This window comes from Phyllobates terribilis, unplaced genomic scaffold, assembly GCF_046119375.1.
Source record: "Phyllobates terribilis strain yellow unplaced genomic scaffold, ASM4611937v1 Scaffold_13__5_contigs__length_258822181, whole genome shotgun sequence".
Taxonomy (NCBI): domain Eukaryota; kingdom Metazoa; phylum Chordata; class Amphibia; order Anura; family Dendrobatidae; genus Phyllobates; species Phyllobates terribilis.
Window position 1 is genome coordinate 30,152,440 of NW_027362773.1, and position 10,842 is coordinate 30,163,281.

Here is a 10,842-nt window from a genome sequence, read left to right on the forward strand (position 1 = left end):
CTCTCGTTGTCGGTGGGTCAGACAGTTTCTCCCCAACTGCCGGTCTGCTCTCCACAACCGTCTCTTTCGCGTGAGCCCAGACACCTGACTTCCTCTCTTCCGTCCCCCAGCACTGCCCAGGAAGTCCCCCATGCACTCTTAATCCCGTCCCCTGGCAATACTGGGCAGGACCCTGGCAGTTCAGGCACCGGAGCTCCGCACCTGTCCCTAGGCAAGTCTTCCTTCTTACACTAGTGCAAAACAGTATGATCCCCCTAAAGCCCCCAGTACATTATGGTAACATAAAGGACATTATTGGCTGGGTGACGATTCATGATTACACACATACATTAATCTCCTAGAACGGTGAAAAATATTAAATCTGTTTGGTAAATATACTGGAATACAAGAGACACATTGTTTTACTAGTCTCCGAAACAACTGAAACACAAGACTGACACCGGAGCCGTCACTTGGCGCCATTCTGGAATGAACAAGCTTGTGTGGACATCTGGTAATTCCTTTACACTGGTGCACACATGGTTTGAGGATCTAAATGATGGAGGATGATGAATAGCAGATCTATATTTTGGATATTTGCATGAGCTGTCATACAGACTTGTTATCCTGGGTTCAGCCAAGCATCCAATAGATAAAGCCTTGAATAGTAAAAACCCCCATACACATTAGATAAAAGTTGGCCAAATCCACGGGTTTCGATTCTCGCCAAGAGTCGATGTTGAAGTAGAAAGATCGACCATTGGCATTTCAACAGCATATAATTTTGTTTTTAGGGGAGATTTTCTCCTCTCTACTCATTGCAAACACATGAAGGCTACACTGAGCCAAGTGGTCAGGGGTTTGGGGAAGTCGGGAGCGATAGAAGTCTTCCAAATAAACGGTCAGCCAACAGCTAACCCATGTGCATGGCCTGCTTAAGTAACAGTCCCCATAAACTTAGGCTGGGGCTACATGGCAACACCTGTCACGCTACCAAAGTTCACTGCGTGTCGTTACTACATCTCAGCCCAATACAAGTGAATGGAGTTGCATTGCAACCCCCGAGGGTACTGCGATAATAAAGTTGAAAAGAATCCAATGCGGTTGGACTACTTAAGACTTGCATGTCGCAGTACCCTCAGGGTTGCAAGGCGCCCCCATTCACTTGCAACATAACAGAGACACTTTGCAAGCTTTGGTCGCACAACAGGTGTGGCGCCGAAAATCCCCTTGCAGCCCCAGCCTTATACAAAAGCATTCAGCAGCTATTTGAAGAAATTCCCTCATATACATGCACGATCCGCTCAGATGAGAGTGTGGTTTTCAATTTTGTTTTTTTAATGACGAGAAAGAGAAAAGGTTGCTGCAAACCCCTCTGGCAGCAGCTTATGTCCTAGAGGGAACAAGAATCTAGCACAATCTGTCATCGGGTAAGTGGTGACCCCCATGGTCAATAGATGATTGGCTGGTTTTACCAAACTCAGCAGAGTAAGCCAACATTTACCTAATGTGTACAGGCACTTTTCAAGTATTTTATAGTCCTGCCTGTTGTACTATTATCATTTGGTATGGATGTTAGACTTTCTTTTGCACTCCAGTCCTTCAGTCTCTCTCAGCTTTTAGAGTCTTTTCATATACAAAGAAAGTCAAAAGTCAAAGAAAAATATGGAAATTGTAGTCAAGACTGGAGAGGAGAAGGGTTAAGGATTTAAGCCCCATACACAATAGATGGCTGCTGGCTGGTAGATCCCCCGGCTGTGTCTCCCATATACAGGAGCACCCACATTGGCCGAGCGCGCCTGTGTTCTCTATGAGAGCAGATGACAGACACCATTGGCGGTATTAAGAACAAAAAGATTGGCTATCCAATATAGGACATGCCAGACCTTTATCTCCCCAACAATCATTATCCAGCCCTCATATACACTGCTCAAAAAAATAAAGGGAACGCTTAAACAACAGAATATAACTCCAAGTAAATAAAACGTCTGTGAAATCAAACTGTCCACTTAGGAAGCAACACTGACTGACAATCAATTTCACATGCTGTTGTGCAAATGGAATAGACAATAGATGGAAATTATTGGCAATTATCAAGACACACTCAATAAAGGAGTGGTTCTGCAGGTGGGGACCACACACCGCATCTCAGTACCAATGCTTACTGGCTGACATTTTGGTCACTTTTGAATGTTGGTTCTGCTTTCACACTCGTGGTAGCATGAGACGGACTCTACAACCCACAGAAGTTGCTCAGGTAGTGCAGCTCATCCAGGATGGCACATCAATGCGAACTGTGGCAAGAAGGTTTGCTGTGTCTGTCAGCGTAGTGTCCAGAGGCTGGAGGTGCTACCAGGAGACAGGCCAGTACACCAGGAGACGTGGAGTGGGCCGTAGGAGGGCAACAACCCAGCAGCAGGACCGCTACCTCCTCCTTTGTGCATGGAGGAACACAGCCAGAGCCCTGCAAAATGTTCTCCAGCAGGCCACAAATGTGCATATGTCTGCACAAACGGTTAGAAACTGACTCCATGAGGGTGGTATGAGGGCCCGACATCCACAGATGGTAGTTGTGCTCACAGCTCAACACCGTGCAGCACACTTGGCATTTGCCACAGAACACCAGGATTGGCAAAGTCGCCACTGGCGCCCTGTGCTCTTCACAGATGAAAGCAGGTTCACACTGAGCACATGTGACAGAGTCTGGAGACTCCGTGGAGAGCGATCTGCTGCCTGCAACATCCTTCAGCATGACCGGTTTGGCAGTGGTTCACTAATGGTGTGGGGTGGCATTTCTTTGGAGGACCGCACAGCCCTCCATGAGCTCGCCAGAGGTAGCCTGACTTCCATTAGGTACCGAGATGAGATCCTCAGACACCTTGTGAGACCATATGCTGGTGCGGTTGGCCCTGGGTTCCTCCTAATGCAGGTCAATGCCAGACCTCATGTGGCTGGAGTGTGTCAGCAGTTCCTGCAAGATGAAGGCATTGAAGCTATGGACTAGCCCGCCCGTTCCCCAGACCTGAATCCGATTGAGCACATCTGGGGCATCATGTCTCGCTCCATCCACCAACGTCACGTTGCGCCACAGACTGTCCAGGAGTTGGCGGATGCTTTAGTCCAGGTCTGGGAGGAGATCCCACAGGAGACCATCCGCAACCTCATCAGGAGCATGCCCCTTTCGTTGTAGGGAGGTCATACAGGCACGTGGAGGCCACACACAATACGGACCCTCATTTTGACATGTTTTAAGGACATTACATCAAAGTTGGATCAGCCTATAGTGTGTTTTTCCACTTTAATTTTGGGGGTGACTCCAAATCCAGGCCTCCATTGTTTAATAAATTTGATTTCCATTGATGATTTTTGTGTGATTTTGTTGTCAAACATTCAACTTTGTACAGAACAAAGTATTCAATGAGAATATTTCATTCATTCAGATCTAGGATGTGTTATTTGAGTGTTCTCTTTATTTTTTTGAGCAGTGTACATTAGACTCAATAGAGCTCGTCGATATTGGTAGGTTCAGCCGACATTGGTCTACCATGTCTGGGGAGCTTAAGGCCAATCTATCTATCTATAGATATATGGTTGTGGACTGTAATCCTGACATTCTTTTTGCTTTATTGTTTAGCAGTAATGTAAAGAAGTATTCTGATGAGTAACATTGATGGCATATTGCTAGGATGTCTGGTTGGTGAAGGGTCTAGTGTCCTGAATGCCCCAAAGCCTAGAACAAAGGAGCCAAATGCTTTACACTGTGAAGTGGCTCTTTCTTTTTTTCCTCTATACGGTGCCACCCAGACCTTGGGGTAGTATAAGAATTGCAACACTGTCCCATTCACTTACATGGCCTTGTGTCACAGTATCAGAGGATTAGAGGCAGGACTTGGTTAGTTGTGGTGCCAGGGCAAAGTGATGGGGCAACAGTCACCAACCAAACGTATCCTGCCATTATGTAATCAATGGACTACAAGAGAAAAATTATTGCTACGCGGGTCTCAAGACCTGGACTTGACGGTCTCATATATTCCTATGAGGCTGCCAAGCTCTGGGCAAGAGATCAGCGGCCACTACGTACATCAATGTCTGTATGTGGACGTCTGAATGAGGCTTTATAAGTATAATAATATAATGTTGGCAGAAGCCGCCATGTCAGGCAGGAACCATCTCACATGTATAGGCGTGCCATGATTTTCCGGCTATGGCTGAATTTGGAGAAAAGAAGGATTGGACCATTGAAATTTCAACATGCCCATTAATTTGTCCTCAAGGGAAATCACGTCTTATCCTCCTCAGAATATATGTACACACAGCACAGCCGAGCGTGTGAGTGTATATGGAGCTCCACATAGCCATCAGGTGACACCTAGTGAAAGTATATGGCCAGCTTAAGGCCCGTGCACACTGCTGTATTATGTACTTCTAAAAAATTGTATGGAATCCAAAAAGAGAAAAAATGATATTATGATATTATGGATTGATACGGCATGCGTCGTACAGACACACCTGCTCTGCCCGTGGGTCCGTCATATGGACACGTAGGGATTCTGTGTGCTCTTGTACAAGGTCTTTATGTGAACTACTTATACTTTGCAGCTTTTGGTGCATTTTTTTTATACATAAGACACAAAAATAGAAATGGAGCCTATGGGGAGAAAGTAAGAATAGCTTAAAAGTTTCTAGCTCTAGAAAAAGTTATGGTCGTCTTTGATATTGTCACAACAGGAATTGGATCCCATTCTGGAAAGTTAATGTTTATAGACCTATATAACATAAGATAAATGTTAGTACGATTATATCACCGCGTATTGTACAATCCCAGTGTTTGGATTACCCCTTACAGCGATCATTGTGGCTGCTCCTTTGATGATAACTTCCAAGGACACAAGTTTACCAAGGACCTAGGTCACACCTAGAAGGCTTTGTTTTACAACTCACAGTAAGCAAACTCCATTCATGTATTAGGAAATGTAGTTGAGAAAAGGGCACATTCTCTGTATAAGCAGATAAGGACACAGTGGACCCAATAAAAGGCCACTACTAAGCATGACTACATGGTTGTCATTGGGTTTATTGATTTCCCAGGAAGTCAGTGGTTTACAAGAAACTCAGGTGACGGTATCTCAAGTATATTTATTTATTTTACTCACTTATATAGCGCCACTAATTCCCCAGCGCTTTATAGATATTATTGGCACTGTCCCCATTGGGGCTCATAATCTAGATTCCCTATCAGTCTTTGGAGTGTGGGAGGAAACCCACGCAAACACGGGAAGAACATACAAACTCCTTGCAGATGTTGTCCTTGGTGGGATTTAAATCCAGGGCACCTGGACTGCAAAGTAACAATGCTAACCACTGAGCCAGCATTCAGCTGAGCCACATAAAGAAAGCCAAGAGCAGGCCAGAGTCTAAAATATATAATAAAAGGGCTCATAGGTAGCAGCGGCAAAAGACCAAAAGAACCCTCTGCCACATAAGGAGCCACCAGAAATGGCACATGCCATAACAGGTCATCAGTCCTGTTACATATTGCATCTTGGGGGTCCAGCTACTCAAAATTGTGTCTCCCAAGGCCAGTGATCTGGATGCCAGGCTTTCCTGTATGCTAGCATGAATATATTAGGCTGGGGTTACACAGTGCCATAAGTCGCACAACTAACTGATCTGCGACTTGCTGTTGTGCAACTATTTTTGAAGGGACTGTCAGCACAGAATGACTGTTCACACGAAGTTCTGCCGCTCGGTGCATCAGAGCATGGCCAATCATTTATATACACCTTCCCACCTGCTTGTTTTCCCCTCTATCTCCACCCCTATTTTCTTTAATTAGGTATCCTCCTTTTACGTCCACTGATAAAATTAGTTCGTTAGCTAGCTGCTAGCGGTCGTAACCATGGATACCTAAGGTCCAGTATTGCCTGCACATGAGTTAAGTGACATAGCGAATCAAAAATACTATACTACATTTCTAATTGGAGGCATTTGCTAATATTACTATTATTACACCTACTGCATATTGGGATAGGATCTTGGAGATGGGAATACCCCTTTAAGCTAGATGGTAATATGGCCTTAAGGCCTTCATACACAAGAGATAAAAGTTGGCCGACCACCTAAAGGGTACGGAGACCTCCCGACTGTCCCTGGCAGATTGTATTCAATCGTCTGAGCGCTACGGTGTATGGGGGAATCATGACAGATGGCTGTCAGACCAAATATATAAGCCAATGCCTCAGTACTGTGTATATGGCAGCTTTAGTCTAGTGCGGTCTATGGGAGGGGGCACGTTCTTACTGCAATGAGTGAGACAACTACTGAAGTATCCGCTGCCCAAGGATCATAACAGTCTACCACTTTTGCACCCTCTTTTTCAATGGAGTCTTCACAATGCTGATATAACACTGACACAGAGATCGTTGTGCAATGTTTATTAATGCAGTCATCTTGAAAATGGAATTTGAGGTGTGTAGATTAGAAAAAAAGAATTACAGAAATTACAAGGATCATGTTGCAGGTAATCAGAAAAAAAAAAACAATTCTTCCACTTTGGGCCAAGCTCACATGTGCTGGCTGGGTGCCAAAATTCCCATCCACACCATGAAAGCACGTGCATGGATTGGGGGGGGGTCTTGTATCAGTGCTCCGCTATGCACGAGACCCAACTATCAGAATTCAGAAGACGGGATTTCTGAACCAGACAGTTCTTCCATGTCATTACATAAATCAACTCGATTAGGAAATTGCTATTTGAGTAGTTTTGCTGTAGGTGTTGCTAAGGAACTGACAATATTGTACGTCTGCACTGGACGTGAAAATATAAGAGCCATCTTGCACTTTTCATGGAAAGACACACATAGATAGAGAGAGGAAGCGAATGGACCACGATTGAGGACTAGTCCCTAAAGTCCAATTTTTAATCAGATCTTGCGATGTTATTTTGGTACTTTATGCAGATTTTCTCTACTTGCACATATAACGCTTGAGCCTATAGGCAGTAAGTGCACTAAATGCAATAGGTTTTTTGTTTTTTTTTTTGCTTTAATTTCCTCCATCAATATTGAAGGAAAGATAATAAATTGCTAATTTTATTTATTTATTTTGTTTGGGTCAATCTGATCTTTATCTAAACAGCATTGTTACACTCAGGATAATTATAAATACATCTGCACTTCCTTATGACAAGCTCTGCGGCGGAGCACTACGACTATGTGGCCACCTTGCACGGGGAGGCTATACCTTCAGAATATTCAGGGCTGATGATACATTTGCCCCCGACTTGCAGATTATTGCATCCACAGTCGGCAGCATGCTGACACAACCTTGTTCTACCATTTATAAATTCCCTTTTTAGCCAAGGGCACTAGCACCAGCAGCAGCATACCCTATTCCTCCAGCCATCCCCGCCCCCCTCCAGAGACGTCATCATTCCCAACCCCCAAAACTGCCATTGAACCACATGACTGCTGCTTCTCAAAAACTAGGTAAAAGGTCACAGCTCTGCAGAACATGCTGCTGAGCGCTGCTCTGGAAGGATGGCTTTTTTTTTTGTCCTTGCAGAAGACAATTAAGCCCCTAACTGCATTTTTCCATGTCATTTTGCAATAAGATATTGTGTATCGGAAGCTTCCTGCACTGATAGAATGTTGCCATTAAATGTATCAACCGACAACACTAATAATAAACACAATGTAGCAATGTCTGCAGGCCAAGAAGCAATCACTACTAGATATTATGTCACACTGGGGATAGAAATGGGAATATTTAGCTTTTCTACAATTTTACATAAACTGGCAGCTTATTATTAACATTGATCCATGTATATAGGGGGAAAGAAAAAGGTAAAAAAAAAAATAGAAATACAACTTATAGAAAACCAAGCACTATGCAAACGTATGGATATTACCATAAGGACAGATCTGCAAGTATATTATTAAGTCAGTAAGCCATACATATATTAGGGTGAGATTGTAAGCTCACAGGGGCACGGTCCTCTCCCCTCATCGTATACTGCATTTTATATATACGTAATCATATTCACATGTACAGAACCCTGGAATCAATGGTGACCTAAAAATATATGATAATAGTAAGTGATATATAAGATGGCAGGGGATAAATGTCAGCACCTAATGAATGAGAAAAGCACATATATGGCTGCAGCTAGACCCATCACATACAGCTGAGGCCCGGAATGAATGGTGTAGCATATACATTGCAATGGTGACACCACCACGTCAGTGACTACAGCCATCCTTGCACGCAGCGTATATCATGGTGACACTATATAAAGTTCTGTTGACATAAAGGGTATGGACCCAGGGCCTTGTCTGGAGGAAGCATATAATAATCCACTGAGAAATAAAGGATGAGTAGGAATGAATGCGAGTTACCTGTGTTTTCTTAGCTCTTGACAAGCTGCAGCCTGGAGCTCTGCAAATCTCCAGCCTCTCTCCCCTGCAGCCCTAAACAGAATGGAAAGTCAGCCCCATCCAGCCCAGCCCAGTCCCTTCCTACCAGAGGGAGGAGTGATCATTGTTTCCTGATACACACAGTGCACACAGGAGTCCTGGCAGCTGGGAAGAATCTCATTCAAACTCACACATGAGATGTTAGGAATTGAGCAGATGACATAAATGCGCTTTTTGCTTGATCAGAGATGTGAGGCTGTATAAAAAGATGCATTCACAGTGTGCCATAGTCCTCCATGTACAGTATATATTAGATACATGTGTGCCGTCCTTGTAGTGTATGTTTGATCACTAAAATCTATGGTCAAGTCCACATATACGACGACTGTTCATAAATTACAAATCAAAGTTTTCATCCTCTTAATATACTGAAGTCATCGTATTATATAGCACTGTGTACTTACAATTGCTCATTTTGCCTTTCTACCCAGCTAATTCTTTTCATTTCCATTAGGTCTATGACATCACGTGATTAAAAACTGACTAGCTGAATCCTTCTAAGCTTATGTAGAAACAGGAGGTCAATCTTCCCTGTATGAGTCATGAGTAGTGTTGAGCATTCCGATACTGAAATATCGGGTATCGGCCGATATTCGCGGTATCGGAATTCCGATACTTTTGCAATATCGTATACCGGAATCGGAAGTTCCCATAATGCAATGAGACATTTTCATTTTATTCAGCCAATGAGGATCCTAAGAAGTGTGGGCACATCCTGTTAGGCATGTAGGCATCTTAACTAATGGCATGGCTGTGATTGGCTGCTGAAATGATGTCATGATGCACTATAAAAGCCACCGCCGCCATTTTGAGCTCACTCTGCTGTGAATTCAGTTAGGGATAGGACGCTGTTGTTCTGAGGGACAGTTTTAGCTACCTATTTGCTCTATACTGCTTTACCCAAGCTACTTTCTAAATCACTGTGCCTTGCAGTGCTAGTGCACAGTTCCCTGTGCTGTTCACCGCTGTCTGCAAGGTCTGGTGTGTGAGTGCAGCTCACCCTGTAGTGTGTGCTTCAACCCCGTCTGGTTGTAGTGCACTCAGTGTGTGTCACTGCCTCATACATTGTCCTTTTTTGCCAATTCATAATTTTTCCTGATATCTCCTATTAGTGTGGTGGTTCCATCCGTATTCAGCTAAATTGGTTCCAAACACACTATATAGGAGTAGATAGAGAAATTTTTTTGGTCTTGCAGCGCTAGTGCACAGTGCTCTGCATCTGTACTGTTCACCGCTGTCTGCAAGGTCTGGTGTGTGAGTGCAGCTCACCCTGTAGTGTGTGCTTCAACCCCGTCTGGTTGTAGTGCACTCAGTGTGTGTCACTGCCTCATACATTGTCCTTTATTGCCAATTCATAATTTTTCCTGATATCTCCTATTAGTGTGGTGGTTCCATCCGTATTCAGCTAAATTGATTCCAAACACACTATATAGGAGTAGATAGAGGAGCCTTTCTGCAGCATTGGGCCCTGCAGCCCCAGCCAGATTAGTATTAGCCTATTTTTTGCAGCCTCATCTATTGCATTGTAGGTTACCTTCCTACATTGTAATAGCTACAAAAAGTTTGTGATACTATTGTTATTACATCTTTAGGCACATCCAGTGTCTTTTTGTGACAAAAAAAAACCTAAATAAAGTTCACCAAACACTCCACTTTACAGTTGTGTAGGCCACATTAGCTCATATTAAAGTCTAGTCCACACTTTATAAAATTAGTGTTTCTTATACCTGTTAGCAGCTGTTCAGGAATAAGCACACTAAGCCCTTAGTACTTTTCTGCCTATCTTTATCAGTCTACCAAGATGAAGAAGGCAGGGAGTAAGGCATGTGGTCGTGGGCGTGGGCGTGGGCGTGGAGTTTCTGCAGGGAGAGGACGTGAGGATTCTGTGCCTGCAGGGAGAGGACGTGGGGATTCTGTGCCTGCTGCGGGCACCAGTGACTCAGCATCCCCCAGTTTTACCAGGGAACAGTCCTTTATGCGCAGCTTTGTAGGAGCTAGCCGTACCCCACTGCTGCGCGAGGACCAAATTGAAGCCGTTGTCGGATGGATGGCAGCTAACGCATCGACTTCAATTAGTTCCAGATCCTCTCAGGTCCTGAGCACTGAAGAGCACCCATCTGTCTCTTCACCACCTGCCAAATTGCCCAGGCAGTCAGAGAGCCCTGGACAGGAGCCATCTCTACTTCTGTTCTCTGAATCTCTTGGCTTGGAAAGAGGGGGCCAGCCAAGCAGAATTCGAGAATTTGAAGAAGAGGTAGTATGCAGTGATGCGCAACCGTTTTGTCTCTCTGAATCTGAAGAGGCGGGTGGGCCAGTGCCTATGGTCAGCAGCACACCTCAGTACGCATCTGATGATGAGACTCAGGTGCCACTTTCTGGTGCGTACTGT

General features: G+C 44.3%; 1 protein-coding gene across 2 annotated transcripts in view; it reads right to left on the minus strand.

Moving 5' to 3' along the window:
• Positions 1 to 8,501, minus strand: part of CPT1A (carnitine palmitoyltransferase 1A) — a 60,101-nt gene extending 51,600 nt beyond the window's left edge. For both annotated transcript variants that reach the window (XM_073658033.1, XM_073658032.1), the window contains exon 1: positions 8,376 to 8,501. The gene's annotated coding sequence lies outside the window, so the exon portion shown is untranslated. The remainder of the gene's footprint in view (positions 1 to 8,375) is intronic.
• Between the last annotated feature and the right edge of the window lie 2,341 nt (positions 8,502 to 10,842).